Source organism: Fukomys damarensis, unplaced genomic scaffold (genome assembly GCF_012274545.1).
Source record: "Fukomys damarensis isolate Sample0158 unplaced genomic scaffold, DMR_v1.0_HiC HiC_scaffold_33, whole genome shotgun sequence".
NCBI classification, from domain to species: Eukaryota; Metazoa; Chordata; class Mammalia; order Rodentia; family Bathyergidae; genus Fukomys; species Fukomys damarensis.
Window position 1 is genome coordinate 42,818,669 of NW_022900945.1, and position 13,818 is coordinate 42,832,486.

General features: G+C 44.8%; 1 protein-coding gene and 1 long non-coding RNA gene across 4 annotated transcripts in view; one reads left to right on the forward strand and one right to left on the reverse strand.

Moving 5' to 3' along the window:
- Kcnd3 (potassium voltage-gated channel subfamily D member 3) overlaps window positions 1-13,818 on the reverse strand; it is a 207,728-nt gene that overhangs the window by 46,032 nt on the left and 147,878 nt on the right. The gene's annotated exons all lie outside the window — the stretch shown is intronic.
- Window positions 1,426-13,818, forward strand: part of LOC104849558 — a 20,124-nt gene continuing 7,731 nt past the window's right edge. For both annotated transcript variants that reach the window (XR_776784.1, XR_776785.1), the window contains exon 1: window positions 1,426-1,509. This is a non-coding gene — a long non-coding RNA (uncharacterized LOC104849558). The remainder of the gene's footprint in view (window positions 1,510-13,818) is intronic.

Sequence of the window (13,818 nt, forward strand, 5' to 3'; positions counted from 1 at the left end):
AAAAAAAAAAAAAAAAAAAAAAGTAATGAACACTGAGTACATGCCAAGAGCTTGACATGTAGCATTGCCAGCATTTCTTATAACGAACCTATGAGGCTGGTATCCATTATGCCCATTATATGTTGTATATTATATTATATTATATTATCATACCTATTTCGTACATAAGGAAACTGAGACTGATAGAGTCAGAGCCTCTGTGACTCCAATCTATATATTGTCTCCACTTTCTTCTGCTGTTCCTCAGGTGAGCGACGTTGCTGCTACCAAGTTCCTTCCTCTCTCCTGCTCCAGGAACCAACCCCCCTGCACCAGGCGCCATATTGGGCCGAGACTGAGTAGGGGAAGACAAAATAGGTCCTAACGGACCAAGAAGGGGACTGCCATCCTTTCTTTAGAGCTGTGGGAGGCAGAACAAGAAAAAAGAGTGTAGTTTCAAGGCTGTTCCATTCCATTTTCCTCCTACTAATAAAACGTAATACCAATTATGGATTTCTGGGAAGGGGCAGAGGGAACACAGCTCTCTTCTGCTCAGGGACTACTGGAAGCAGGATTTTGAAGCCTGAGGCTCATCCCTGAGCCTCATCTGCAGCACACTGATGGGGCTTATCCAAGTGTGGAAAGCAAGTTCCCCAATGGTCGTGGTTCCACCTACATTCCCCAGGCCCTAGGTGCTAGCAGCAAGATCTGACAAAGGCTTTTTTCTTCCCTCCCACTACTTCGCATTTATACAATTTTCCCAAGGCTTTGTGAATAAAGACAAGACCTTGCTCTCACTTCTGTCTACCTGTGGCTGTCTCATAATAATTGTCTCACTTTATGGGTTTCTGTCTCATTTTTTTTTAGTTTGCTACTTCTCTTGTTTGAATAGACAAAAGAGTGCGTTTATACAATTCAACTGCATCTCCCATTAGTCATCAGTGCCAGCTTCCTGCTCTGGAGAGGCCAGCTCCTTCTCTGTCCCCCAAACAAATGCCATCTGTGAGCCTCAGGTGCTGCCAGCTGCTGCTTTGACAAGCTCTTCCAGTTGGAGGGCTCTGGGATGTTGCACTAGAGAAGACCCAGCAGTCCCCAGAGCAAGTGTGGCCCAGTCTGAGCAGAACCTGTCTTCCTCAGGCAATCTCTGGGACCCATTATGCATAATAAGCCTGGGGTCTTAGTTTTTCTTGTGTTGCTCTAACACCACCACAGAGTGGGTAATTTACAAAGAAAAGAAATCTATTTCTTATAGTTCTGGGGTTGGGAAACCCACTATCAAGATGACAATACCTGGTAAGGACCTTCTTAGTACATCTTAGCATGACAAAGGAAATCACATAGTGAAACAGCGCTTATCACTCTTTCTCTTATAAACCCTCTAATGTCATCATGGGGCCCCTACCCTTATGACCTCATCTGATTCTAATTACCTAGAAAATCCCCACCAGTAAATTCCATCAACATATGAATTTGGGGATCAAATTTCCAACACAGGAACTTTTGGATGACACATTCAAGCAACAGCTTATGGTATGTGGGGTATGGAGAAAGCCCATTCCAGAACTCCACTCAGCTCTGTCCTCTCATCCAGACATAATGCCTTGCTCTTTGCTGTTATCAACCCCCTTTGCCACACCAGCCACTGCTAGGCACTGGGAACCAAGACACTACCTTCTTTCTGTTTGCCTTTGAGTGTTATGATATTCATTGCCCTCTGTGGTCTTGCTAACATCTTGACTTACATTCTCTTTGACCCTGATGCTAGGTGGGCTTAGAAGGTTGATCTACTTTCCTAGCTCTGGTCTTGGCTTTGCTCCTGTCTCATCAACATCCACTTGGTTGTGATATTAGCATTCATTCAAGAAGGCAGGGCTACAAGACAATTCAACATATTTTCTGCTGCCATGTGGCTTCCACTACTGTAAAGGAGAAAGCCATGTGAACAAATGGTTGTGCTACAATAATGTGTGTGCAGTGGATAGCATTATGGAAAAGCAGGTTGGACACTAAAGAAGAAGATGACCAGGTGTGTGTGGCTGCATGTGGCAAAGGAAGATCTCAAAACAAAAGAGGATGCTTGTGCAGGTCTTGGAGAAAGAAATTCTCTAGGTGGACACACTGCTCATAAGACCGGAAGAGGGAAATACTAATGGGATTTCCAGGCCAAGAGAATAGGGTGGGAGAGTAAAACAGCAGTGGAGGGCTGTGAAGGGTGTGAGAGGGTGTGCTAGGCAGATCAGGAAGCCCTGGAAGGTGGGGGTTGAACAGAAGGGGCAGCCAGGGTTCACTTCAGGTTTTTAGCTCTAGTGGAGCATGGAGCTTGGTGTCATGAAGTGAGATGAAAAGAGGTCTTTAGGGGTGGGGAAAAGACAACAAATTCGACTTTAGATGTTAAATTTGAGGCAGGGTAGCAGGAACAAGTTGGTGTCCCTTGAAAAAGAGATTCTCAAAAATATAAAATAATACTATTCTTCTGTTTTTTAAATTTTGGAAACAGTTATTTTTCTTAAAATTTATGATAATGAGTAAATGGATACTTTAAGATGAATTAATAATTCTTTTAAATTAAAAAATTCCAGTGCTAATTTCCAATGTCACATTAAACCCCACGTAAATAAAAGCTCACTGAGGTTCTTCTTGCCTTAAAGCTTTTAATATTCTCTTTGCTCTGGCACTGTTTCTGCTAACTACCCTTCCATGCTTGGGTAAGAAGAAAACTGGCGGAGGTGAGTTTCTCCCTTCTTAGGACAATGAATGCCCTACTTGCTCCTCTTTGTTGTTTTTGCTCAGTCTGTGCTTTTCTTCCTTCCCATCCCATTTTCCTTTCAAGGTACAACTCAGTTCTCACAGACTGGGAGAAGTCTCTGAGTTCCCTACACAGGCTCTCACGTTCCACCCACCTTCAGAGACCCTGATTCACAGGATCTGGGAGCTGTATCTTTAAAGCTCCCCCTAAGAGATTCCTGCGGCCAGGGTGAGAACCAATGAGACTGTAGGATTTACCCTTCCATAGGTTCTAATTTCCCAGAATGCATAGATTAGAAAATCTCCTTTATATGCCCCAAATAATCAGAGGGCTGTGCACAGGGTCCTGCAGACAGTCCCCTGAATAAGGATTGTCACCACAGTGAGTTTTATTCCTCTAATCACAACTCTATTTACTTAATTGTTTATTTACTTATTTATTTAGTGGTGTCAGAGATGGAACCTAGGACCCTGTGCATGGGCAAGTGCTCTACCACTGAGCTCTACCCACCACCGGCTCACCACTCTTCTAGCTAAACTAGCCTCACTACTTGCCTCCCACCCTGCTCCCCATATCACAGGCCTGCCTCTACTCAGGAGGCATCCAGAAGTCCAAAGGCACAGATGCACCCCGCTCTGCACTCACCATGCTAATGACAGGGCCTCTTCCACAGGCCGGGTGTTTGCAGTCCCAGGCGTGGGCCTGTGCACCAGTAGACACAAAGAGGAAGAGCCCATGGCTTTTAACTCTGAGATGAACCTGTAACGTTCAGTGACAATGTGGACAAGATCTGGCATTTCTTCCTTTGTCCTTTTTTGGGGATGCTTTCTAAGTTCTCAAAAAGATTCCAAGGAGGATTGTGTTAAGCAAAGTCATACTGAATGAACTTTCATGTAAACTGTCCAGTTATCTCTTCTCTAACTTTTGCCCATATATTTCTCCATTTTCTCAGGCTCTTTTCTCTGTTGTGAAAAGGTCTCTGAAGGTCTGCCCTTCCCTTATGGTTATGGCAGCTGGAACTGCTCCTGAGACCAGGGCAGGGCAAGGTGACCATGGAGGAGGCTGTGGGTCCTGCTTTCAGTAGACTCACAATAGCTTCATCAGAAGGAGCATCTCTGCATAGCCCCAGAAAATAGTGGCAGAGTGACAAATGTGGTGTTGGAGATAAAGAGGCCGGAGGGAGGTATAGTTCTAATGGGAAAAATATATCTTTGGTAAATCTTCCCACCAACATATCTTTATGACTAAAACTGCCACTCTGTCCCACATGGTTGCTGGGACGGCTGACGGGCTTTTGTATTTCTCTGGAGCCATCTCTCCTCCTCCTCCAGCTCACCACCAGTAAACAGACATTCTACAGGGTCCAGCAGGTAATTAAAGTTTAAGGGGAAGGTGACAGGTAAGAAGACAGAGAGCCAGGAAGACAGTAGGACCATTCACTGGCAGTGTTGCCAAACTGGCCTTGGTCCCCGATTCCCGGTGACAGCCGAGCATCCTCATTCACTTGTTTTTATGGCGATTGAGAAGAGCTGGAAGCTTTGCTTTTTGCCAGTTTTGACACCTCTCTGCTTTGCACATTAACAGACTCACTGCTTGACACCACATCTAATCCATCCACTGCTCTGCAGAGGTGTCAAGAAAACTTACTCGAGATACTAAGGGCCCAATTATAGTGCCCAGTTTATGCTTGGATCTTGACAGATGCTCGAAACCTTTAAGATTCTGGGATGATTAGTACAGACCTTTCTCTTGCTTGCAAGCAGCCTACACCCCTTGCACCTGTTTTGTCACCATTCAGTGTGCCCTTAATGAGTAGCCTTTCCCAGTGCAGCCCATAGGGGCAGTTGAAGGCTCAATGCCAAGGAGCCTGAGGCCCAAAAAGGAAAGGCGACTTTCTAGAAATTATACTTCAAGCTGATAACAAGACCTCCATTACTTAGGAATCATATTCAAAATTAGAAATTCAAGCAGGTCAGGGAAAGAACAGGAAGACAATCCAAATCTGTTGGATGAGGAGAACAAATTGAGGGGAATTCTGTCTAATCCATAATGGCTCTGAGTTCTGGCACCATTGTTCTGCCTTCTGCTGCCTGTACACAAAGACTAGTCTCTCAATCTCTTTATCAATTTCTTAGTCTGGGGGTATCTCCCCAACACATAGCTAATAAATGGCGTCTATGCTGGTTTTCAGGGAAGATGGTAGTGGACAGTGTTGGTTGAAAACCTCTAAAAGAAATAAACCAATCTGACTAAAGAAACTAAAAATAAAGAGTAAAGAAAACCCAACAAGTAGTGGCACTAAACAGGGCTTATTTTGGGAGGCACATTGATTGTTTAGAATCTAGACGAAAAGCGCAGGACACACAGACCAGGAGCAGGAGGAAGGTCAGTCACTTCATCAGTATGGATGTGTCCTTGAAAAGCTGGGGAGTGGGGCTCTGAGCCATCTGAGATGGCCACTTAGGAGCCTCCAATTCTATTCATCCATGCTGCTATTTCAGACCGGATCAGGTTCATGATTTGATATATGGAGGGGGTTAGGTGTTGCTATGGCTATGTCTAGATGTGTCCCCAGAGCCTCATGTGGGGTCATAAGTAGGGCTTTTACAGAAGTGGCTGGATCTAGAGTGTGTGATGCTGGGATAAGTGCGTGATGCTGGATCAAGGGTGTGTGGTAACTAAATTAGTCCACTGGTTGATTTGGAATAGCTCTGGATGTGGATAATGGGAAGGCTCAGCCTGGGTGTGAATGCTACCTGCCCTAAGGGTGTGTAGCTTGGATAAAGTATAAGAGACAGAAAAGAGGGCTGGGGTCATCATTTGCTACTTCACCATCTTACTGCCTTCTGCCCACTATGAACTGTTTCTCCTCTGTGAAGCCTGTCTGCCTTGGAGGGAGCCACCTATGAACTGAGACCTCTACAAAATAAACCTATCCTCCTGTAATTTTGGGTGTTGGATATTTTCTCAGCAACAAGAAAAATAATTAAGGCATGTGTCTACAGACATCTCTCTCCCTGTGCCTGTGATCATCTTATAAAGTTGGAAAAGACAATAAGGTCCATGGTATCAAAGTGGCTATTGATGTCCATTGAAATCTGGAGAGAGTTTTCCTATTAGGGCAGGTATCTTTTAAATACCAAATCAGGAGCCAACTATGGTCTTGTCTGGGACTCATATTCATATCTCTGCTCTTTATATGAGGTTGAAAAGAGCCTGAAAAATAAAACACAAGAACTCTAAAATCCAAGACCTACCAAACTTATGGATTTTCTCTCGGTATGAATTTGTATTAGTTCTTTCTAGTTAAACAATAATCTCTAGTCTCTCTTCTCTCTATATACTATGAACACAGAAACATATAATCTAAAATTTAGAAAAAAATTCAGGCATCTCCTAGTCCAATCTTTCATCTATAGTGGAAACCCTCCATCTTGATCTCCACAGGAGATCATGGAGTCTCCAAACTTTACAATAAGAAAGACCTACCATAATCACTTCTCCCTGAGATCAAGTGGTCAGAGACACAACATGAGAAAGTCTTCCTTAGAACTGAGCCCATATCTGCATCCCTTTCCTTGTGTGCCTGAGAATACTGAGAATACACAGAAAAGTTACAATGTCCTTTACGGGACAGCCCTGCAGACAGCTGAAGAAAACAAGAAGTTGCTCCTCAACTTCCCCAGCAGGACATGATCTGGGCCCCTACAAACTAGACTGCTTATCTGTGAACATGCTTCAATTTGTCATTTTCCTCCTTAAAATGTGGTGTCCTGTCTGAGTGCAGATTAACCAATCCACCTGCATCCACTAATGGACGGGCTCAGACTGCCTAGGGGGTACTGGCAGCACCCTTTACTCGGTGGTTTGGAGGCACTTGGTCCACCTAACAGTTGAGCTGAGAGCTGTTTCTCTGAGAAAGTCTAGGCTGATTTTCCTCCAAAGCATCCTGCAGAGAAAGAGACCATGCCAGCAGGGGATCTGGGAGGAACTGGGAAAGCCTAATGAGAGTTTAACCCTGACCTTTGCAAACTGCATTCAGATCTCTGTGCTGGCTCCCACTGGGAGCCTCTGCTGCTTGGCATGGCTGGGTGGGTGGGGGATCCATTTTAGTTGTTGATTTTATCAACACATACTCAGAAAATCAGTGTCTGTGTCATTTTATGTAAATCTAGATCCATCTGTCACTGTCTATTCTACCTCCAGACTCTATAAATTTTTTTGAATACACTGTTGTTGTTTTACTCTCCAAAGGCATGTGGTAACATCCTTTGAAATCTCTGAGCTATGGAGATTTTGGCATAATGTGTAGCTTTTGGCTCTGAGTGATGTTGATGTTTACATTTCTGGATGCTGGACAAGAGACTCTGAATCATCCAAGATATGAGACAAGTCAACAGCAGTCCTGCAGGACCAACTTGAATGTCTCTGTCACTGTGCTGCCTCTCCTGATTTGGCTTTCTTGCCCTCTCAGGGCTTCCCATACTTCCTTCAACACCATAGTTACCACTGGGTAGTTTTGCAGTGATTCCCCATTTATTATGGTTTTGATCTAGAGTGTCCTCCCAAATTCTCATGTGTCTGGATCATGGGGGCACTATACTCTGAGTGGATTCAACCACGAGTGAGTTCTGTAGCTGAATGTGTTGTTAGGACGTGGGGCCTGGTAGAAGGTGGGTCACTGGGGGCATGACCTGGAAAGGTGTATTCTTTTTTATTTTTTAAGAGCAGGAAAATTTTATTGAGTGAAAGAAAGCTTCTGTCTGTGACAAAAGGGGGACTGGAAAGTGGATTGCCCGCTTACCGCACTTCTCCAAGTTGTTTTATACAGCAAAGCTACGTGGAGAAGTGGGTACAAACTGGGACAAAACTACAAGACCCAATGGAAATTACAAGGTGGGCATGAGGTGGGGCAAAACCATGACCAACCAATAAGATTACAAGTACAGTCACCCAGGTAATATTGATTAAACGGGGGTCAAATGGGGGAGCAAGTATCATAGCAAGTTTACAAGGATTTTCAGTAAGGGTGGAGGGCCAGGGATATTGCCTAGAAAGGCTGGATTAAGACCTTGCCCCCCCCCACCCAGGTGACTGAAACCATTTAGAATAACAATCACTGGTATTTATCCCCAGAGGAAGCACAAAGGTAGTTTCTCTCCTTTTACAGTTCTGACCTTCAGTGAATGTATCTTGATTGTCCTCCATGTTGGCTCCTTGCTGTGTTGGCTCCTTGAGGGAGTCCCTGTCTAACTGCCTACAAGATATCTAATTAATTTACCTATTTGCAGTATTCCCCCCTCTGAAGAAGTACCCCTAACTGCTCTGAGGGGGAAAGGGTGAAGACAGCTCTGGCTACTTCCAGCCAAAGAGGGTGGAAATTGTGATCAGCAGTAAGAGTTACTCTACAGAGGGTCTCTCTAAAGGCCTTCAGTAGGCGCCTGGCATTGTCATCTTGGTAGCTGCATAGCTTTAAGTCTGGAGGAGACAAAGCCAAAGAAAAAGTTAAGAATGCATGGGCCAAATGATAAGGTCAGCAGGATTGCTATGGATATAGCCCACAAAGAGGATAAGGAGAAGTCTCCAGGGGACTTCAGAATCCAACATAGAAGTCATTTTGTACAGGTTAGCAGTTATGAGCTGTTTGCAAGGTTGATCTGGTGGATCCTGGGAAATGAAGTCTAGCACATTTGCCATTGGTTCCATTTGTAAGACTGCTTGGAGTTTGGCAGCCCCTAGGCAAGAAATTAGAGTACGTATAATCTAAGCATGAGCACATTAGAATGAAAGGGCAGGTTGGGGAGAAAGTCACACTTAGAAATTGAAATAGTGATTGAATTTGCTGGTCTTAAGATTCTTTCATTGATATAGGTTATCTATAAGTCTGATATTTTGTCATAAGTCTCTAGTTTTAGCTGTGAGATTAAGAGACAATGGGAAGAACAAATTTCACTAGGAAATATAAAACTCTAGCTGAGCTCTTATAGATTTTACCATAGTTTTTCCTAATGGTCCATAACCATGGTCAGCTACTGGTAGAGCTGGAAACTGCCAGAAGGGATCAGTGACTGGAGCCTCTTTTTATATCTAGTTTTATTACTACCGCATTATTTTATACCTCTTTGGGCTATTCTTTTCTGCTGGGTGTTTAAGACCAAGTTAAAGTGAGACCTGTGTCAATCAGCATGAACCTCTCGCCATCTGTCTGGAAGGGTGTATTCTTGTCCTCAGCTCCTCCCTTCTCTGTTTGCCTTTTGGCTGCCATTATTGAGAAACCTTTCTCCCGCCATGCCCCTCTGCCATCCTCTTCTGTCTTGGACCCAGGTGACCATGGACTAAAATTGCGAGCCAAAATAAATCTCTTCTTCTTTTAGTTGTGGTTGCCAGGTATTGTGTCCAGTGACAGGAAAAGTGACTAAGACACAATCTCTCCTCTCACCAGCCCCATTTCCCCTTTCCAGTAATCTGTTTCCCTCTTGGCTCTGATTTTACCCACAACTTTCTCAACAGGTAAGAGATGAATAAAAAGTGTTTTTGGAAGTGTCTGTACTCTGTTGACGTGGACTCTATGTCTGCTCCCCACATTGTGCCTTCTAGGCTTGTCTCTGGTGGGGATAGGAGGGAGGCCTTAACATGCATCGTCCTGTTTAGGGTTTGCAGTAACCCTTTGGGGACAGATATCCTTCCCATTTTATAGGTAAGAAACTGAGGCTTGATGAGATTAAAGAAGTTGGCCAAGTGGCAGAGCTGAGATTCAAATTAGGTGGGTCTGATTTCTCAATCCATGTTCGTAGCAATAACGACTACAGAAATACAAGAGCCCTTTTGCTACCTGAAATAATTTTTTTTTTTAAATGGTCGATTCTAGTGTCTGAGTCTATTTGGGCTTCCATAACAACCATTCTCCATTGAGTGGCTTATAAGCAGCAACAAATATTTATTTCTCATTGTTCTGGAGACTGTCAAAAACAAGATCAGAGTTCTGGAAGATTTGGTGTCCCATTGTTGACAGACAGTATCTTCTTGCTGTGCCCTCACAGGGTGGCAGGGCCAATGAGCCTTTTTTATTAGGTCACAAATCCCATTCATTAGGGGCAGCACTCATGACCTAATCACTTCCTAATATCCCACTTCCTAATAGTTCAGCATGGGGGATGAGGTTTTAGCATATAATTCTGGAGGGATATTCACAGAGGTTGTTAGCCTCTGGTGCCTCTTCTCTGTTTTGGTTCCCTTCTATCTCTTGATGGGCCCTGTATTCTTTCCATGCAGGAACTCCTAGAATCATTCTTTATACTTCATTAGTTCCTTTATATTCACACATTATCACCATCCCTCCTAAAATTATACACAAAACATTGTACATATCTGTTTTTTTTTTTTTTTTCTGGGAGGCTGTAGTTTTCATTAGATTCTTGAAGTGGTTTATTATCCAGGCCCCTCTTTCACATTCAAATGTTTATGTCATTTCTTTGAACATCTCTTTTTTTCTCCAATAGGGACAGTCTGTGACTGGGAAGCAGACGTTTCATTTCTATGCTCTCTTACCTCCTAGGCTGTGTTTGCGTGGCCCGTGTGTGGAATGGGATGGCTGCTCTGCAGCACTCTCCAGATCTTCCCTTTGTAAGGTCCAGGCTCATGTCTCAAGAGGCCCAGAGACACCTGCCCTAGCTATCAGTCTGGCCAAGATGATGAGGCTGCTCCTCCGGATTTCCAGCCTGGTCAGACACCATTCAGGGTAGGGGGACTGCAGCAAACAATAGAGCCAATGTCCTTGCTTTCGGGGAACCAGCATCCTTCATACCAACAAGTCATTCTTTTCTGTGGATCACAAAGAAGTCTAGACTCAGTTCCCCTATTTGTCTGTTCTACCTTTTAAGGGAGAAAATTATTAGCAGATCAAGTAAAAAATTCATTAGCTCTGCTGCTTTTAGCAGAATGATCTCTGCAGTTGTCTAATTAGTCAAAGGCCCCATTACTTTCCGGTTTGGTCCTGCACTGCTGAGGTGTCTCTCCTGGGTCCCAACTTGCAGGCCGTTTGTAGCATGGTCCTCTGAATTCTCTCACCTGGGCTGCTCCCTGTGGCTCACAGTTTTGGCCATATCTGCAGCTTCCTGGAGTGAGGTGTTTGTCTCTCCCTGTGTGACAACAGGGCTTCCCTTGCTTCCCAGGCCTCAGTTTCAGGCAACAGTCAGAGGACCCACAGGATTACACGTCAACTCCTTTCTTCCTGTCTGTTAGGAAGTAGGTATCAGAGGGTTTAACTGTTCCTGACTTGTACCTACTTCCCCAGGCTTTCTGGGTACCTCATCTAGAAAAGTTCTTTCTCTAGAATTGGTGTGTTCAACTTAGTCTTACAGCTTTGGGCAAGTTAGATGGCTGAGAGGTATCGTCATTTATACAGCAGGAAATTATCCTCATCTCATGATGTTGGGGTGAAGATAGATGAAACCATGGCAAGTAGCTAAAGTGCCAGCAGCAAAGTGAGGCCACTGTGTAAAGGCAAATGGCTGTCAGCTCTGCTTTTACTGCTCTGCCACGCCTTTCTTCCTCTAGGGCTTCCAGCCTTTTCTGGGCATTTTATCCCCCTGCTTACATTCACTTCGAAGTCTTCTTTCAGTGTCTGCTTTTTGGGACCACTTCAGGAGAGAAGAAATAACTTAGAAGTATGTCCTCAAATGGCCAAGGTGGCAGCAGACTACACGTAGGTGCCCTGGGAGTACAGTCCTAGGAGGCAGGGCAGTATTCGTCGTGCAGATAGACCATTTCTGACACGTCCTGATTCTCAGCCCTTGCCTTGGCCAGGAACATGGGGACCTTGTAGGACAGAGACATCTTGCAGAGAGGCAAGACAGCTGGGAAGCAAAGCACCCAAGAGGCCATATGGGCATCAGTATGGGTCCCATATGCCGACCAGGAAGGGGCCCAGGTGTTCAGGATCCAAGACTGCTCCTGATAAGCCTGCCATTCCCAGGATGCTGCCCAAATGACTAACTGCTCTCTAGTCCAGCTGCTCTATTTTAGTGCTCCTACGAGGAGACTTATGAGGGCAGAAGGCACCATCAATAGATGTTATGGCCCAAACAAGGGAAACCAGGTGGCACTGCCCATGGAGAGGTCCAAAGAGACACTGACTAGACAGCAGGCTGCCAAAGACCCAGTGGAGTCTGGAAGGATAGGAAAAAGATTTCAGAATTCAGCACGGCCCTGGGCTACTAGTGAGCAGGGGACAGAAAATAACCCAAGAAGAGTCCTCACTCTGAATAGCGACCATTGGGGCTCCACAGAGCTGCCAGCTAGTACTGTGGCCCTCTGCAGGATGATGCCTGTATGTCAGGTGCCCTCCAGGTTCAGTTGTACATATGGGCTGAGAACAGGATACAACAAGAGGTGCTGCCAGAGAAGAGAGAAGGTGGGAGAGACTATAAGGCCAGGGATGAGGCTGAAGAAGAAAGGCCAGCTTACTCAGTCTCACTCCCTACCTCCTCTGGTTTTGGTCTTTGGATCATGGAGATTCCTGTGATCAGTCCATGAGACAGAGAACAACATCTAGAGGGCACGGCATCTATATAGTGAACGCACTGTATCTAGAGGGCAAAGAGCAGGTTATAGCTATTTCTGGCATCCTTAGCAAAGTCCTGCCTTTTACTGAATGAATGAATAAATGATGCTGTGTATTGGGTTGTCAGAGTTGAGCTCACCCGAGACCCTCTTTATGGTTTTCATTGTCCTTTACCCTCTGAGAAGAGAAATAGATTTGTTCCCAGGCCTATAGGGAAGCTCTAGCTGAGCCCATAAAAATGCTGGCTGGGAGTTGGGGATGGAGTTGTGAAGTCAGAAGAGGCCCTGGAGTTTGGGGGTCCCGTAGCAAGGTCTTTGGGTCTCCTTCCAGAGATGGAGTCCCAGGCACAGAATGACCAGTGTGGCTCCAATAGAATCCAGGCCCACTGGAGAATCACACATGATGCCCTGGCCTGGAAAACATGGACACAAAGAGGGTTGTATTCCCTGGCTTTTCTTTATGAGCAGTGAGAGAAGTCAAAGCCTACCAGCCTCTCAACTAGGGCCAGATGGTGTGGACCCCAACCTCTCTGTTTTCAGCAAGTGGGGCAGGGCTCCGGGGTCCACAGGGGAGCCAAAAATAAACCCTGTCTGTTGCTGTTCCCTTGGTGGGAGCCTGAGGGAACAGATGAGCTGTGGTCCTCCTTGGCGGGGGGGACATCTTATTTTGATTTGGACTGGGAGCCATTAAGGCACCTTCTTCCCACATTGCAGGGCTTTCTGATGAAGCCATTGGTTTGTCCCAGGCTGGGAAATAAGGAAGGTGAAAGGAGAAACATTAGTCCGATCAAGAAATTAGAACTATGATTATAAAACTCTAGACCTCTCAAATGTGAAGTTTGTGTATCTCTTTAGAATGTGTTACTATTGGCTCCTTTGGCCATATAATGTCACTTAGGATAGAGTAGACCTCATCTGTGAGCAATACATTCCAAGACTTGCAGAGGATGCTTGAAACTGCAGATAGTACAGACCCTACAGATACTAATTTTTTTTTTTCCCCTATATGCCCTGTAGGTTGTTAAATAATGGCAGAGTTAAAATCAGTCCTTCCATATTTCATGCCCTGGTGCAGCCTCTGCATTACTACTTTGGGATTTGAGGCCATTATTGAGTAAAGTAAGGGTGACTTGAACTCAAGCACTGCAGTACTGTGGCAGCTGCTCCAATGACTGAGATGGCAACTTAGTGACCAATGGGTGGGTGGTGTATATAGTGTGGACACACTGGACAAAGGGATGATTCATATCCTGAGTGGGATGGAATGGGATGGCAGGAGATCTCATCATGCTACTCAGATGGCACACAATCTGAAACTGATGAACTGTTTACTTCTGGAATATTCCCTTTAATATTTACAGACCAACGGTGACTTTGGGTAACTGAAACCATAAGAAAGCAAAATCTAGCTGGGGATTTAGCTCAATGGTTCTACCACTTGCCTTGCAAGCGCAAGGACCTGAGTTCAATCCCTGGTACAAAAAAAAAAAAAAAAAAAAAAAAAAAAAAAAAAAAAAAAAAAAAAAAAAACC